At 37.7% G+C, this 17,139-nt stretch overlaps 1 protein-coding gene across 9 annotated transcripts in view; it reads left to right on the top strand.

The window, feature by feature from the left end:
• Window positions 1-11,349: 11,349 nt before the first annotated feature.
• Window positions 11,350-17,139, top strand: part of LOC135215456 (mucin-2-like) — a 372,218-nt gene continuing 366,428 nt past the window's right edge. For 5 of the 9 annotated variants that reach the window (XR_010314688.1, XR_010314687.1, XM_064250174.1 and 2 more), the window contains exon 1: window positions 11,351-11,670. The gene's annotated coding sequence lies outside the window, so the exon portion shown is untranslated. Of the gene's footprint in view, window positions 11,671-17,139 lie in introns of all 9 variants that reach the window. The other 4 variants (XM_064250173.1, XM_064250172.1, XM_064250170.1 and 1 more) reach the window with 2 other exon arrangements.

Genomic DNA, 17,139 nt, shown 5'->3' with positions numbered 1-17,139 from the left:
GCTGTGTAATTTAGGGTATCAAATAATAAAAATTCTAATGTGCATCTTTTTACGGGCTGCTCTGTGAGCAAGAGCCCGTGCTGGCACAAGGCCAGCTTAATCTTAAACAACAACATGTGCATTGAAATTTATGATTATTATTATAATGAAATGCAAAATTAAGCCCCCAAAAATTGAAATTCCATAGTTTTAAGGTGGATCATTCATGTACATATATGTAAGACACCCAGGCAAGGAGTTTGTTACATACAAATGGTCATACAAAATGAAGCCTGCATATGCGAATGTACATTCTATAGTATAAGTACAGTTTTGAGCTGAAATATTCGGTGTAGGAATTTTTTTTTTTATTATAATTATTCTTAAACTTTCTGTTAAGAGTAGGTCTGTCTGGTTTATAATGATACAGGCTACGTATTTGGATTTGATTTTTTTTTTTCATTTTTAAAAATCACTTTATGAAGCTGCATGAGTTTTACTGTAATTTAATTGTATGTGTGTGTGTTTGTGTGTGGCAGGGGGTGAGTATCTGCAAATTTCATGGAGAGCTTGTAGTGTAAAATATAGCGATTTTTATTTTTATATCCAGACTTTATATTTCCAGCCAGCATTTTACCTGTATCTACTAATTAGAGACTTCTGTTTCCAACCATCATTTTATCTGTATCTACCTATTAGCATTTATCTACGATAGAATGAAGTACAAAGTTTCTCAAGTAAAAGTGATTATTGGCTGACATTTACTGGCTTTTTCTTTCTTCCTTATTGTACTGTATATACTGTTTACCATTTCATTTTTACTTCAATATCATGTCATTCAAGATATATGTACTGGCTGTTCACGAGTTGCCGAGGGAGCTTGAAGGGTTGATGAGATAGTTTGTAAGCACTGCTAATTATTTATTGTTCACCTAGCTGTAGTTGAAGTGTCTCACATTCTCCTCTTAGTTTCTTGTTACTGGTAATGTGCCATTTTTCTCTTATATTATCAAAAAAGGAGCTTTGGTTGATGAAACCACTTTAGCAGAAATTATTTTGGACTTCAAAGGAGATTTGATGAGGTTAGACTACAAGGCTCTTAACAAATAAGAATTTGGCACCTTACATGGTAGTGCTTTGATGCAATTTACCGACTTCCTGTAAGTTGTAGCATTATTTTATAAATTTAGAAAGTAGATTTGGTGCAGCTCTTTAAAAGAGGGGATCATCTGTCCCATATTTTGCGGCTTTATTGTAGATAAGGACACTACAAAGATCTTTGTGTCTTAAGGCAATTGATTTTAGCTTTAATTTAATGACAAGTGCATGACATAAAGTTCTGTTGTTGATGTGCCTCTAATTTACACAGTAAGGAATTTGAACAGATCTAAGAGTGATCCATTTTGATCACCATTCTGGGAAGGAAAACTGGTGAAAATTCAAATAAAAGTATCTTTGTTAAGACCTAAAATTGCTTCCTGTCAAAATTCCCTTCTGAAGAATGTTTAAACTTATGAAAAGTACTGTATGCTTAATTAATTGCAAATGACAAAATAGGCTTGATCACAGGAAGCTATGAAATCAAAGGAATAAAGGATGAGGCCATCCCTTCTGTGGTAGAATTTGAATCTGCATGCGAGATTTGTGTGTGGATGCACTAACATTTAGGACCTTACTTGAATCTCACTTACATAGGTTCAGATCCCTTAAAAATTATGAATTGTGTAGTAAAGTAAACTTTGTAGTTTAGAAATTGTCGTAAATAGAACAAAAGGAACAGTTTGTATTACCAAATGGTAAGTGAAATTTCTTGAATGTGTTAGTCTTGGATGCTTTAAACCAACTGATGGGTTGTGGAATTCATCTAGGAATGATTTGCCTTATTGAGTTGATGTGATCTAATTTTCGAACTGGTCACACTCGCCTGACCTGTGGGGATTTAATGAGTAACCTATATGACTCAGACCCTGAATGCTGAACAACATTGTCAGTTACACTCACAGCTTTGCTGATAAGCCAATTTTCAACCAACATTGTATGTCTGTGAAGTACTCTGTAGATATTTTACGGCAGTATACGAGATTAGATCTTTAATAGTCAGTAAGATCAAACACATCCGTGTCATGTAGGCCTTCCTAGGGGTTAATGTCTTGTTTATTCTATATCTAATACTTCTCTCACTGACAGCTCCTTTCCCCCTCCTATGTTGCCTAACCTAATGATTGTTAACTGTTTTTAAAGTTCCAATGTATTTTTCATCCTGTGAACACCTCATAATTATTTTCTTACTATTTTTGCAGTCCATGGTCCCTCACCCAAGTCTTAGCCTTTGTAAGGCCCTGTCCACACGGTCGAGCTTTGGTCGACGAACTTTGTCCAATGTGACGTCAGAAGCGGAGAAACAGCGAGAAAAGTCAGAACTTTGTCGCACTTTCTCCGCTTCTGACGTCACATCGAACAAAGTTCGTCGAGCAAAGCTCGGCTGTGTGGACGGACCTTTAGGGTGGATATTAAAAAGCAGGGCCTTAACATTTTCCCCTTTACTTGGAAATGTGTGGCCGACAAAGTCAAATTATCTTGGGTTTTCTTGCTTCATTCTCCATCTTTGCCATTTCATGGTTGACCTGCAGTTATTTACCCTAATCTGGTCTGGATATGATTTTGTTGGCTCTCATAGCAAAAAGTTGGGTAAGGCTGGGTGGGCAACCTGTTCTCTTGTAAATTTGAGTTGTTGATGTCAAATGAAGCAAACAACTTATGTTAAAATTGGCCTTCCATTTTCTGAAAAGCAGCAGTGCTATTTCACTAGTGGTAGGACCCATCTGGAGGGTAAGAGAACTGACATTATGAATTTAGTTCCTTCACTCCACAAAGTAACTTTTTGCATGAATGGTAATAAACAAAAATGATAATATGGATGTAGATACCCTTCCCAAAGAAAATTAAAGCTTACATCACTATGTATTTGAGCTGATACAACCCGTAGACATTTGACAATTGATTTGCATTAGACAGCTTGTCGAGATTCCTTATTCTCATAAGAGAGAGAAGAGTTCATACCTGTCTTATGGAACAAGCTATTGAGAGTATTTCCAAAAATAATAGCTCATCCTATGTGGATAATGATCTCTGACATGGTACTGAAGTTGAAAAATTACTTAAGTCAAATAAGCTCTTAAGAAACTACTTATACACTATAAACCCCTACTAGCAATGTGTAAGAATGCTAATATATGTACAATTTTTCATGTGATTGATTATTTTATACATGTTTAAGAATGTAAGGAAAAATAAGAAAAAAGAATTACATGTACAATATTGTGCCTACCATATGGGTGCTGCCTTGCCTTATAGTGAACAATTGATACCTTTTTCTAACTCAAACCAAGAGAAAGAGCTGTGGCAGCAATCTTTTCACCATTTTCATAGCCGCCTCATTTTCCAACAGAAAAACATTACTAGTAATCCTATACTAGTGCCTTGTTGTCTGGTTATCTGTGGAGGGACTTCTGAGAGCAACTATTTAGAGCCAGTTCATAACTTGGTTGTAAACAGTTGTTCTAAACCACAGTTATGAATACTACTTTTTTTCTGTTATTACACTACAAGGATTGATCTTTTGATTTCTGGTCCCTGCAAGACTGAATAAGATTTTGATCACTCTTAGGACATAAGATGTGTGAGGTTAGACAGCATGCCTCCTCACCTGTAGGATGAGTAGTTGCCTTGGTTGAGTAAGGTGAAAATCTGATGTCTTGCTCCATGGTTGAGTAAGGTGAAAATCTGATGTCTTGCTCCATTGTTAGTACTAGTGCTGAATCTGATCTTGACAAATGTGTCCTAAGGGGCATTAAGATAAGTGTATGCCTGGTTACATACCCAGGGATGCCCTACACAAGGGTCTCATTCTTGTAAGTGTAGCTTCATGAGAAGCATAGGAAAATAGCTGGATAAATAATGAAATTCTGTTTGACAAGTGAATCCGTCCCCAAATATGGATGACCTTTGTGCGAACATAGGAGTTTCTTCACCCCTCTTCCAAGAAATCAGTACAGTAATGGCAACTCATAGAGCACATTTCAACCTTATGTTTACAAAACCTTCAGAATGAAAAATCTTAAAAGGTACTAGGTATTAATAATGTAAAAAAATAACTTTTAATCATTACTACAAGAGTTGTTTTTATTAACCAGTCTTCATTCAAACCTAATTGATAAGGCAAGATGGTACATGCCAAAGGGGTTCAAGCAGACCAATAGTGAAAAAGAAAGTAAGAGTAACTGCATTGGAGAAATAAAGAAATACATGAGATAAAGCAACTTAAAATCAGAAACAAGACTTGTGATCATGCTCAATATTGTATTGGCACTTATTATAAACTTCTAAAGTTCCAATGATTCAACTGCTTGACTACAAAACTCATTCCATAATTAGTCAGCCAAAACAAAACAGGAAAATTGTGGTACTGTATATCATGTAAGAAAAGGTAGGACAGAATGATTGCACTTCTAGAACTAGAGGGCATGATCATATAGTCTTGGAAGATCTGAAGGCAAATGATTATCAGAATTATGGAAAATTGGTAAAGGCTCGGAAATTATTTGTAAATCAGGTACTTTAGCCTACAAAAGACATCACTTAGACCAATTAAAAGAGAAATTGTTGGGGGAAATCACAACTATAAATTGATTTGATAATTATTTGATGAGAGGCCTAGACGACAACAGCCTTTTTTGATGACTGCTTGGTCCCCATGACACCTTGGGTATTTGCTGGTTGAATGCCCCATTCTTAGGGACATTAGAAGATGCTTCCTGTCTGTGCTGCATTGGGAATGTTCAGCTACTTTTAATTCCAGTGGTGGTTTTCATTTAGTAGAAAACCTTTGAAACTGCATTGATGTACTTTTATTTTTAAATAAATCACCTCTCAGTGATGGTGTACAAGGAAAATCGGCTGAAGAACTTTTAATTTCTCCCAAAGTGAATTTCACCCTGACTTGCAGCTGGATCAAGAGACCTATGACTGAGAAAAGCTGTGTTAGCATTTAATCAGATGTTGTAGCATTGTGGAGGCTAAGTATTGACAATTCAGTATTCCAAGTATGTCAAGGTAATACGTATTAGAATGTGCATTTCCTCAAGGAAATTTTGCGAGCAACACTAGTCATTTTTAGAAGTAACTGGTAATTCTTCTCGGTTACTTTTTGTAATTAACATTGAGATATTTACAATAAATATTGCAAGCCATCCGCAAGGTATTCACAGTACTGCTATTATGAATGTAAATATTTGGAGTGCTTTAGTTGGACTAATACTTTGTAGAACAAGGAAAATCTGTTAGATTTCTTCAGGGTATCAGAAGGAAGAATGATTATGAAACTGAATTACAAATGATGAACTCTAATACCCCATGATCTCTAGTCCCATTCCTGAAAATTGTAATTAATAAATTAATCATTCATCACCATTTTTTATTACATAGAGCTGAAAATATGTCATTAGCCTTCCAGCAATGTAACTTACCTCAGGTAGTGCATATGAAATACAACCATGTAACTATAGGTATTATACTTACAAAACAATATTTACAGCATAAACCACATACTGCACAATGTCAGCTGAGTGTTATAAATCCTTCAGTGGTATGGGATGTGCTTCAATATTGCATAAGAAAACCAGATTTCCATTAGTACTTAATGTTGCCTCCTTCACAGCAGACATGTCCAAAATTTTATCTGTTGTTAAAGGCCTGTCCACACGACTGGGCCCGATCGGCGGACCTCCCCTTTAACGGGCACACTTGACGGGCAAACCGTCAAATTGCCCGATGGGTCTTGTAGCAAAATCACCATGGTGGTGCCCGATGGCTTGAGCTTTGACCCTGGCAGACGTACGTTAACCATATACATTTCTTTTACTGAGCCATTCTTTGCACCATATTCACTTCTTTTTCATCACACAGAAAGCATTTTATCATGCTACACAATATCTTCTTTGCGGTAGGCACCATGTTTATCGTACCGCAACGAACGCACTACTGGCATCATTGGGCGTGCCCACCTCTCCATTGCCTCACCCATGTGGACAACATTCACGGGTAAGCTCGCCAGAATTTGCCCGTCAACCCCGGAGCACACCGATCAGGCCCGCTCTTGTGGACAGGCCTTAAGATGACTAAAAATACATCTTTCTGTGAATGTTGATCTAATCTGGATTGTTGTTCACATAGACATTAAAGGAAATGAAAATGTGGGCAATGCAGTCACAATTAGTAGTGAAAGTGGACAAACTTCCATGAACAGTTATGTGACATTGCTTCAGTTCATTATAAGTGATAGATGGCAGGAGATAGTGAGGGATGTATTGGAATGATAAAGCTGTCACAGAAAATTGAAAGCATAGTAAACCTACTTTGGGGTTACAGTATCTTCAGCACAGAGGGGTTGACATTTAGGTATAGCATTTCCCCATGTGAGAACTTGACACACCAGTTTAACATGTTACATATGGCCACCCATCATGTCTCAATCACTGTACATATGTGGAGAAGGCAGTACAACATTTGCTGTCAAACATTTTCCAGACTGTCATAGTTTCCATCATCAGGAAAAGACAAGTTTATACTCAAATCCTCCAAAGAAAATGTATCACTCTTCCACATTGTCAATTTATATAAGTTGTGTACCAAATATATTGTAACTTATTAGACAAAATATAATTTGATTGGTGATTACTATATCTGCAATTATTCATTTTACAAGTACTAGTACAACCCCTTGTGGCCAGCCATTTAAGAGTTGAGAATTTCAACTCTTTGTTTTGGTTAACTACTTTTATAACTAAAATTTTTTGTGGTTGCATGGAGTCTTACCAGACTTGACCAAAGGAAAGAATTCAAGGTATAGATAATGAATCGCTCAACAAAGTTTTTGATAATGTAGATTATCAACCATTTTATAGGCTGGTAAATACTTTGTGATTCATAGATCACAGGCATCAGTTACTGGTTCCATTCATGTGTTAATTATGTACTAACCATGATGGGCATTAATTAGTGGTTTCCTTTCTCTTTTTAAACGATCTGGGTAGCACTTTTCAGTATGTCTTTTAAAAGTCGGGCTTTGGTATAGCTTTAGCTTACATTATGGAGAGATGTAGGTATTAAGTGAGTTTTGTACCTAGTATTTGGAAGAGATTCAGTTCAGATTTCATGTTAATGTATTCCCTTGGTGCACCCTTCAACCCATGGATGTGTTTTCAGAGTAATGCAAGCCTGTTTTTGTTTATCAGAATTCTTGGAAGTTTCAGTTTTTCCTTAATCTCATGATCTTTTGATATTCTTTAATCTTTAAATCCTTGTTATTTTAAGAAGTAGACAAGTCTTTTTCTTCTTTTGAGGTTAAGTCACAGTTTAAGTCACAGTTTTCTTGTGCCCCTTTAGTCTTCTGGTCTTCTATCAAATTCGAGTCGTTACCTTTCATTTTGGTCCCTTTATAAATGAAGAAACCTTTGAGTGATGAGGGTCATATGCCATGTTGATAGGAGGCCCTGTTTCCGAGGAACCCACTGTTCTGTTAACTCAATGCAAAACAAAAGTTTTGTAAAGATCACTTACATGGAAGTGTTTAACAATGAATGTTGAGCAAGTAACACCTACTGGAGGGAAGTCCGATGGGTCAACATCTGGAGTATTGACATAAACACTTTTGGGTTGCTTCTCAACCGTTGTAGCATTCAATGAGCTTGTCACTTTATCGTACTTTTATTAATTTTTTGTTCATCTTTTATTGGGTGTTTTGGAACAATTAACTTGGTTACAGAATCTCTCTCTCTCTCTCTCTCTCTCTCTCTCTCTCTCTCTCTCTCTCTCTCTCTCTCTCTCTCTCTTGTGTGTGTGTGTGTTCCAGTTTCTTAGACTTCTAGATCACTTTATTCAGGTTTTTATGGTAATTTCTTACAACTTACTTTGGATAATTATAATTTACTATTTTTTTCCTTATTACTATAGTTACCTGAAGTTATATACTACCTGTTGTTTTGCGGAAATATCGTTAAGTTGACTTGCTATCATCGGTATTTTCTTCAATTAATCTCTTAAGGATTAGTATTGTCTTTTATAAAGTAATTCTATTCTTTTGAGTCTTGTCTATGTACTGTAGCTATAGGTAATTTCAATCTGATTTCTGTTATTAATAAATGAATCAGTTTTGCACTAATACATATTGATAGTTTTTCCTTTTATCTTTTATCAAACAAGTTTTTCTTTATTTTTTTCTTTATTATAATTTTTTTCATGTTCTCCTTCAGTAAGCATCTGATGCATTTATCTTTATGCTCTTTCATTTTATTTTCTATTTTAATTTTCTCTTTTTTTGTCAATATCAATTACTTTGCAAGTCAGAACATCCCAGTATTTTGTTCAGTGGTCTTCAACCTCATAATATAATAATAACACCACTTCTTGCAAATGAATACTATTACCTTCTGTTACTTCTTACAAATGAACACCATTACCTTCTGTTACTTCTTACAAATGAACACCATTACCTTCTGTTATTTCTTGCCAATGAACACCATTACCCTTTGTTACTTCTTGCAATTGAACACCATATCCTTTGGAATCATTGAGTGTCAAGTCGATGACCTCTTTGGGCTTGTTTCATATGAATAGTGTTCTGCTGTATAATAATAATAATAATAATAATAATAATAATAATAATAATAATAATAATAATATGTCTATTTGCCCTAAATATTCCCGAGTGATTCCTTGAGCTTTCATATCGGAGGTAAATACTTTCGTGTGTTAGTTTCTTATCAGTCTAAATTCACCTCGATTTTCTGAACTTCTCACGGCTGAGTTTCATGCACGAGAGTGGTCAGCAGGGTCATGACCTATCGGCTCTTCCTGTGTGATTATAGACATTACGAATGATAACAACTCGAGACATCCTGGCGCCAAAATTATTTAAAGATTTGCGTGAGCTTTTACTCCTTGTTTTTACCTTGTTAACAGTAACCATACTCGTTTTTTTTTTTCACCTGTAATCCGCCTGTGGTGTTTGCGTATGGTAACACTGCGTTCTGGGCTTTAGATAGTTACATTCAGCTTACATAAAGCAATAATAACAATATCCTATTTCGAATATTAACTGTGTAATTCGCATACAGTAAATTATTAAAACACTTTTCAGTTGCAAATGTACACCCAGATATCCTTTTATTTACCTAAAACTTACACATAGCGTAAATATCTAAAACCCCGGACGGTGTCACCATACGCAAACACCATAGGCGGGTGGACAGATGGAAAAAAACAGAGTGTAGTATAGTTACCATGCCCTCCTGTGTTTCAAAGGTATTCAGAGAAATTAGTTTCAACTCATTTTCGAAATATACAAACATTATTCCTAGTAGTTTCGGTCCCATAGGGAGTAGTGAATAGTGATGTCAGTGCACCTCACACGGTGCACTGTAGGTATTACTTCAGACTCCTTGCAGCGTGCCTTCGGCCCTTATATCCAACTCCATTCGTTCGTTTCACTGCACCGCCATTTCAAACCTTTCTAGTACTCTCAATTTCCCTTTCAGTGCTGAATGACCCCACAGGTCCCAACCCTTGCCCTTTTGGGCCAAAGTTTATATTCACTTACATTCGTAGTATAGTTCCGAGGTATCTTTAAAGGCTACAGTTTTGTTAAGATTATTATAGTTTCGAAGTTCCGCCATCGACTCGTACGGTAATATTCTCCGTGCAAAGGGCGTCGTCAGGACGGCAAACTGAAAATGTTTATTAATCTGTCACAGACCTGACTGGTAAAGTTTTATGCGTCCAGCAGAAGAATTAAGTATTGTTTTCTTAATTATAACCCTTTATTCACACACTCTTAAACTGTATGTTATTTTAAGACGAACATTGTGAGAATTTACAATTTGGAATTTTTGAACTTCCGCTCGGAATCGGAACATAATACAGTGCAGGAATTGTCCTAGTAGATATTTCATCTAAGGAGTGAGGCAAGGAGATGATCTAAATTGTGGGAAAGAATGGAAAATGAGACGTTTGTTCCCTAAATAATTTAATCTCTGTCTTTGCAAAGTGCCATATGTAGAATCTGTCATTGTTATTATATATTTCTACGGTTACCGTTAATACTGGTATTTTACTTTTTCATTATTACCGTGAATATTATAAATTTATTTTTTCTACGTTCAGTTTTCGTATTTAGCCCTCTGGACCTGACTACTGTAACTACCTAGGTCTCTAGCCGAAATTTGATTATATATAATCTGCTCTCAAATTTTTAAAAACTTTTAATGCGTTCTTTTAACTATTCACAATATTATTACTCTTATTACCATTATTATGATTACTATCCTTTATACTACTTCAGCAACTGTGTATATATTTCCTGTTATTCATTTTTTTTTCATGTTATCTCATGTATCTAGATTGTGCATGTTAATGTCTGTACTTTGTATGCCCCATGTATATGGCTTTGAGCTGAAAATAAAATTTATTATTAATACTAAATTCTAAATTGGAGAGACTGCATTCTTATTCGTTGCATAAGTCTTACAATGATACATTGTTGTAATGACTTTTCATTGTGAAAAATTCATATTTATTAAACAGCGCGAGGACAGTTCGGACGGAGCTTTTTCATTGGTTTGTTTGTTTGTTTGTCTGGTGTTTTTACGTTGCATGGAACCAGTGGTTATTCAGCAACGGGACCAACGGCTTTACGTGACTTCCGAACCACATCTGACCCCTCAATGGAATGGTCGAGAATCGAACTCGTGGCCACCGAGGTGGCAGGTAAAAAGACCATACCAACAGTTGAGAACACAAAGTTACTGTTGAGGATACTGAGAATACGAGGTAATAATAATTAAGAACGAGGACGAGGAGTGAATGCGCGCATTGGAAAGTATGATGTGAGTGTGAGGATGATAAATTGATATTTGTGATGGAAATTTATGAGCACGTTTCAGGACGAAGATCAGATATTTGGGATGGAGGTGTTGCCTACTATACGAGTGGGTTTACAAGCAGTGGATATTTAGGATTAAAATTTCAGTACGAGTGAATATTTAGAAAGGGTGAAGGTCCCCCCCCCCCCTATATGTTTGACAGAAATGCGTGAAGTATAAGCAGTAGTTAGGAAGAGAGGTAGGCAGGCATTTGGTGATGGAGCGGTAGAGGGCCACCTTCAATATATTGTACGTCTGGCGGATCTGTTTTGTCTTTTGCTCTGTCTCTGCCTTAAGTGTCCCGGCACGAAAGCCGCCGAAGAGGTGGAGGAGGCACACTCACAAACGCACATACACACACACAGTCCTCCCAAGTCAGGTGCTGATGTGACTCTTAGTAGTAGTTGTAGAGAGGTTGGGGTCGACTTGGAGACTGGAGAGTTTCAGTCAGTCAGTGGCGCACCCGCACATCGTTCGGACGTGGCTGTGTGGTCTGTGCCTTTTTTCCTTCCCCCATCTCCCTCGAACCTCTCTTCGAAACGCGCATAAATACTTCCCCCGACTCGACCTACACAACCCCCATCTCTATAAGCTTCTTTTGCGGCGGGGACCCTCACATCCACGTGTGTGTGGGGGGCACGAAGTGGGGGACTTTGTTGTCTTATTCGTACTTTGTTTGCACTTCGGGAGATATTGAGCTGGAAAATTCGAAGTTGTGAGTGTCAAAGGCTTCTAAAGTGCCCATCCGTCTTCATGCTTTTGGTATCGTCTGTCAGTGCTTGACGTGTTTTTATTTATTTATTTTTTTAAATTTTCAATGTTTTGATTTCTTTGATGTTGAAGGAAATGTAATGAAAAATGAGGAAGGATTAGAAAATGGGTGTTGGTGGTGATGGTGGTCTTAGTGTTTAGTCCCGCGCCCAGGTTCCAAACCAGCCATACGAGATGTACCCCCGCCCCCCTATATTATACCCCACCCTGGTATACTCCCCCCTCCCCTTCTACTACCCCTGCGGTGCCCGGAGTTGGGCATAACTCGCTCCTCCGTCGAGGGGCATGTTATCCATCGTCACTTTTATTATATTCTCATCCAAACATGCTGAGGATCGTATGGACAACTTCACTCCTCAAGGGATGAGGGAGCGAGACTGTTGGGCCATGAAGCGTTTCATGCCATTTCTGTCGCATTTACCTATGCAACGATGCCCTCTACTCCTCCTCCCTCACCACCTACTCCTCCTGCTCCTCCTACGCCCCCCTCATCCATCTCCTTACCTTAGGACAGCGACAAAGTACGAAAATATGTGTTCACCAGGCAGCAGCAGCGAGTCGCTCAAGGCGAGGTGGGTGAGGACCGAAAAATCTCCGGAGAATTGAACGAAACGAAGCCAGGAAGGAGTTTGGTGCGAGGCGCACACACGGCCCACTTGTTTATGCCCCTCGAAGAACCCAGGGCCAAAGTGGGCCTGTTTAAATCGGGCATTCTGCGCCCAAATTCGTGTAGAGAGTAACAGATGCGAGAGGTGGTATAGTAAGTGTTGTTGTCGAAGCGTTTGTGGATGGAGGGGAAGGGGGCGGGGCTCTTAGCCCCCACTCCGCCACCCGTGTACCCCCCTCCCCTAATTCCCTCCTCTCTCCCCTCGTAGTCCACCTCCGCTTCTAGTTGTCGCACGGCCGAAGAAAACACACACACACGCACAAACACTCCATTGGGGTCTTATGGCGCGTGTTTGTGGGTGTCTGGCCGCTGTGTATTATGCTGTGTTGCGTGTGGGTGTGTCGGAGGTTGAGGAGAGAGAGAGAGACTGACTTCCTACCTTGTTAGTTCCATTATTGTTAGAGGTACGAATCACTGATGAGTGACGTTTGCATCACAGCGAAAGAGATGTTTCTTGCATCACGAGTATCGAGAGAGACGAGTACAGTTTGTTTGTGGTCATCCTTTGCCAATCGCTGTCTCGTTCTTCGCTTTGATTAGCAGGAGACACTTTATGCTGAGTCTGGTGATACTCGAAGTTAATAGGGAACGAGCGCATAGGGGGCTGATTTCATTACGTGTTGGCGTTATCTCGAGTAACGTGGTCTAAGACTAGGACTGTAGGGCATGCTTAAAACTTTCCATCCTGACCTAACTCAAGTATTTTTATTTAACGCTTTGCTTTCGGGCTCCTCCTCCTCCTCCTCCTCCTCTCTTCTTCTTCTTCTTCTTCTTCTTCTTCTTCTTCTTCTTCCGCCCGTTTTTCCTTACTGCTTCATCCCTAGTTGTGCTATCACTAGTCAACAGATTCATTTTTGAAATATTACAACGATCCATGGTTTATTAGAAATATGAATGGGTTATTAGAAGGATCCATGGTTTATTAGAAAGATCCATGGTTTATTAGAAGTATCTATGGTTTATTTGAAAGATCCATGGTTTATTAAAGGATCCATGGTTTATTAGAAAGATCCATGGTTTATTAGAAAGATCCATGATTTATTAAAAAAGATCCATGGTTTCATAGGATCCGTGGTTATTAGAAGGATCCATGATTTATTAGAAAGATCCATGGTTTATCCCGGAGTCACTTAACCAGTTTAGGACGAAAGTTTGTGTTATTTCTTGTCAATAGAAATTTCAAACAGTTGCCTCTGTTCAGTTGAAGTGAGGTGACTAATTACCTGGCGGTATGGTTAACCACAATCTGGGACGATTTTAGATTACGAGTTGAATTCGAGTTATTGTAAAAGTGTCTTTATCAGGTCTTTGATTAAATTCAGGATAAGCAGGGTTCCCTGAATGTACCGCTGCTTCAACCATAGTACAACTCGAGTACTTAAGGATTTCTCTTTGACTAGGCGTAGTCGTCGAGACATGAAGGCTTTTATAACATTCGTTATCTATGTCACGAGCAAGTGTGTCTAGAGATATGTCATTTTACACATATGCAACTATGTAAGCATTTGTCATTTTACTAATGTGGAACTATGCAAGCATTTCTGTCAATTTACTGATGTGGAACTATGTAAGCATTTCTGTCATTTTACACATATGCAACTATGTAAGCATTTCGGTCATTTTACTGATGTGGAAATATGCAGGCATTTCTGTCATTTTACACATGCTTCTCTGTAGGAATCTGTTATTTTACATTTATCATTTATGTAGGCACTTCTGTCATTGTACACATTTGCATCTATGTAGGCGTTTGTCATTTCACTTGTATGGAACTATGTAGTCATTATTTTTGTCATTTTACACATGCAGTTATGTAGGTATCTGTCATAAAGCTTGTATGCAATTATATAGGTACACACAAACTATTTCTTACCTGTTTGTTAATAAAAAAAAGGAGAGAGAGAGAGAGAGAGAGAGAGAGAGAGAGAGAGAGAGTACTTTACCTGAAGACCTGGGAATCCTGTTAGGTAAATGGTAATGCCACCGTAATCTTTGTCATGTCTAGTGACCAGTTAAAAGAATCTTGTCTGTGTCTTGGCTTAGAATAGAAAGCTGGTCTGTCCTCCGGAGATAATTCCTTTGGGACTTTTACTCGTTTGCTTTTTTTTTTCTCTCATAAAAGTGCAGTTGGAGTGAACTAAACGAAGCATAAGTCTCCAGTGTTGGTATATTTGGTAGGTGTTAACGAAAAATCTGAACGTAATGAGAGAGAGAGATGGATATTTAAGTTAGAATGTTAGAAATATACTTGGAAACCTAATATACTCGCGCATGTACATACACAAATATTTAATTTTATATATGTATGTATATTTGTGTTAGTGTATGTTTGCGTGTGTGTACATTAGACTGTCAAGTGTATTTTTAACTTTCACACACACACACACATACATATATATATATATATATATATATATATATATATATATATACATACATACATACATACATACATACATACATACATACAGAAAGAGAGAAAGAGAGAGAGAGTTACATATGAAAGACCTTACGTTTGCTACCAGGGGGCAAACGTAACCTCGAATGAGTATGATGACGTTTGACCTTATTTGTAACTCGCAGCTTATTCATCTGTTTGTAAACTTCAGCATAGCCGCGAGTTGATATTACATGTTTATTCTATTCACTGGCCAAACGTGTATACTATTTAAACTTATTAGTTAATAGTTTTACCTGGTTTGGTTTGGTTTGGTTTTATTGCACCTATATAATGTAAGCGGTAATTAGTTTTTCATTTATTGTATAGAGTAAGCACAGGTTTTGGAGCTTTCCTACATAGTGGACCCCTCCCCCTCCCCCCACAGGGTTCCACCAAGGTATATTTAATACAATCACATTGGGAATGAACGTGAAAAGCATAAACAAAAGTCTGTAAATATCATAAGAGATAATGACCCCAAAAAATTTTAGTCCTATAGATAACTTCACTTAGGAAAGATCCCACCTACTTATGTAAACTCAAACTTCATGTCGAAAGGTAAATGAGAAAATAAAATTTGCTTGAGACATTTTTATTTTTTTATTTTTTATAGGCCTAAGTTTCTACTAAAACTAAAATGGCCCCAAAAAAATGCGTCCGATAGAGTCGTCTGGTGCCAGAGTGATACTATAGTAGATTCACATCAGCCGTGCATTTGATGTCTAGGCCAGTCCCTTACGACGCTCCTGATTGGCTGTTGATAAGCCAATCACAGGGCTGGAAACTCTCAGTCTATCGCGAGGGTTCACACAGGCAGGATGTATATTCCATCTCTTCTGAGGGATACTTTTGAAAGACGTATCCCTTAGGAGAGGTGGAACATACATCCTGCCTATATGAACGCTCTCGAGAGACTGAGTGTCCAGCCCTGTGATTGGCTTATCAACAGCCAATCAGGAGCGTCGTAAGGCACTGGCCTAGACATCAAAACCACCGGTGATGTGAATCGACTATAGCGCCATCTGTTACCATTGTTTCAGCCTCATTAATGTTGGAAGATAACGAAACTTGGTTGGATCGCTGGGAAATTGCAAATGGCTCTGAATGGGAACACAGTGGATAAAATGTACACAATATGTATACAATAAGAAAAAGTTTGTTCATTGTATACTTGGTTTTGTATTGGGTAAATTTTGTCCATTGCTTTCTCGTTAGATGGGAGATGTACCCAGTGAACAAATGTACTAATTTGCATTAATTTTACCTATGTTTCACTGGGTACATTTTGCCAAAATGTGTTCAGTTGGTACGTATGGTACATATTGCCCATTGAGTATATTTGTTCCACTGGGTATGTTTTGTCTCTTCTGTGCTTTTTGCCCTTACTATGAAGACGTCTATTGATTACATTTTGTTGGCTGGGGACAAGTATAGTAGTTCACTTGGTACACTATACATTATACAGTATACATTTTGTTCATTGTGAGTTCCACCGGGTACATTGGTTACATTTTGCCTGCTGGAACATTTCGTCTTTTATTTTTCTCGAGAGGAACATTTGGAGTGGGGACTTGTCCACGTTCTTGGAGTGACGTCACGCGCACAGATGTCAGATGTCTCTAGATTCTCTAGATTGTGTGTGTGTTTTTTTTTTAGCAGATGATAGTAGTAGAAATCTTATGCTAAACACGAAAGTAAATTCAAAATGAAATTAAGATGCGTTTAAAAGGTTCATGTATATTTACTTTATATATATATATATATATATATATATATATATATATATATATATATATATATATATATACTGAACTTACTGCAGAACAGTGTTGTGGCCTCCACAGTGATCACACAGGTGTGTACACACCTGATCAGGCGTCGGGCATGACTCTGCTTTATGTTTTTATTCGGCATCGAATAATTGAAATTTTGCGAACGCCCCCAGACCTGTTTCTTTACTGAAGAGGCCTTTGTTGCTCCTGTATTCGTGATCTTCAGTTAGTAATTAAAGAGTAATTATAACAGTCATTTTGATATAATTAACATTTCTCGAAGAAGACAATGGAGGAAGTCCATTATCTTCTCCATTGTAAGTCCTGTGATGGGACTTACAATGGAGGTGTGGGAAAAGATCTGTGTTGTTCTCCTTCGCACCTGTGGAAGACCTATTTTGTAAGACCATGTCTACGTGGGTTAGTTTGACCCTGTACTTTCGTGTGTGTGTGTTTGTCGTTGACTCTTAAAGAATCCAATAAATCAAGTATATCTTATTTTAACCAGACCACTGAGCTTATTAACAGATCTCC

Source organism: Macrobrachium nipponense, chromosome 5 (assembly GCF_015104395.2).
Source record: "Macrobrachium nipponense isolate FS-2020 chromosome 5, ASM1510439v2, whole genome shotgun sequence".
NCBI lineage: Eukaryota > Metazoa > Arthropoda > Malacostraca > Decapoda > Palaemonidae > Macrobrachium > Macrobrachium nipponense.
Note: the sequence above shows the minus strand (reverse complement) of the source record. Positions and strands in the feature narration are given on the sequence as shown.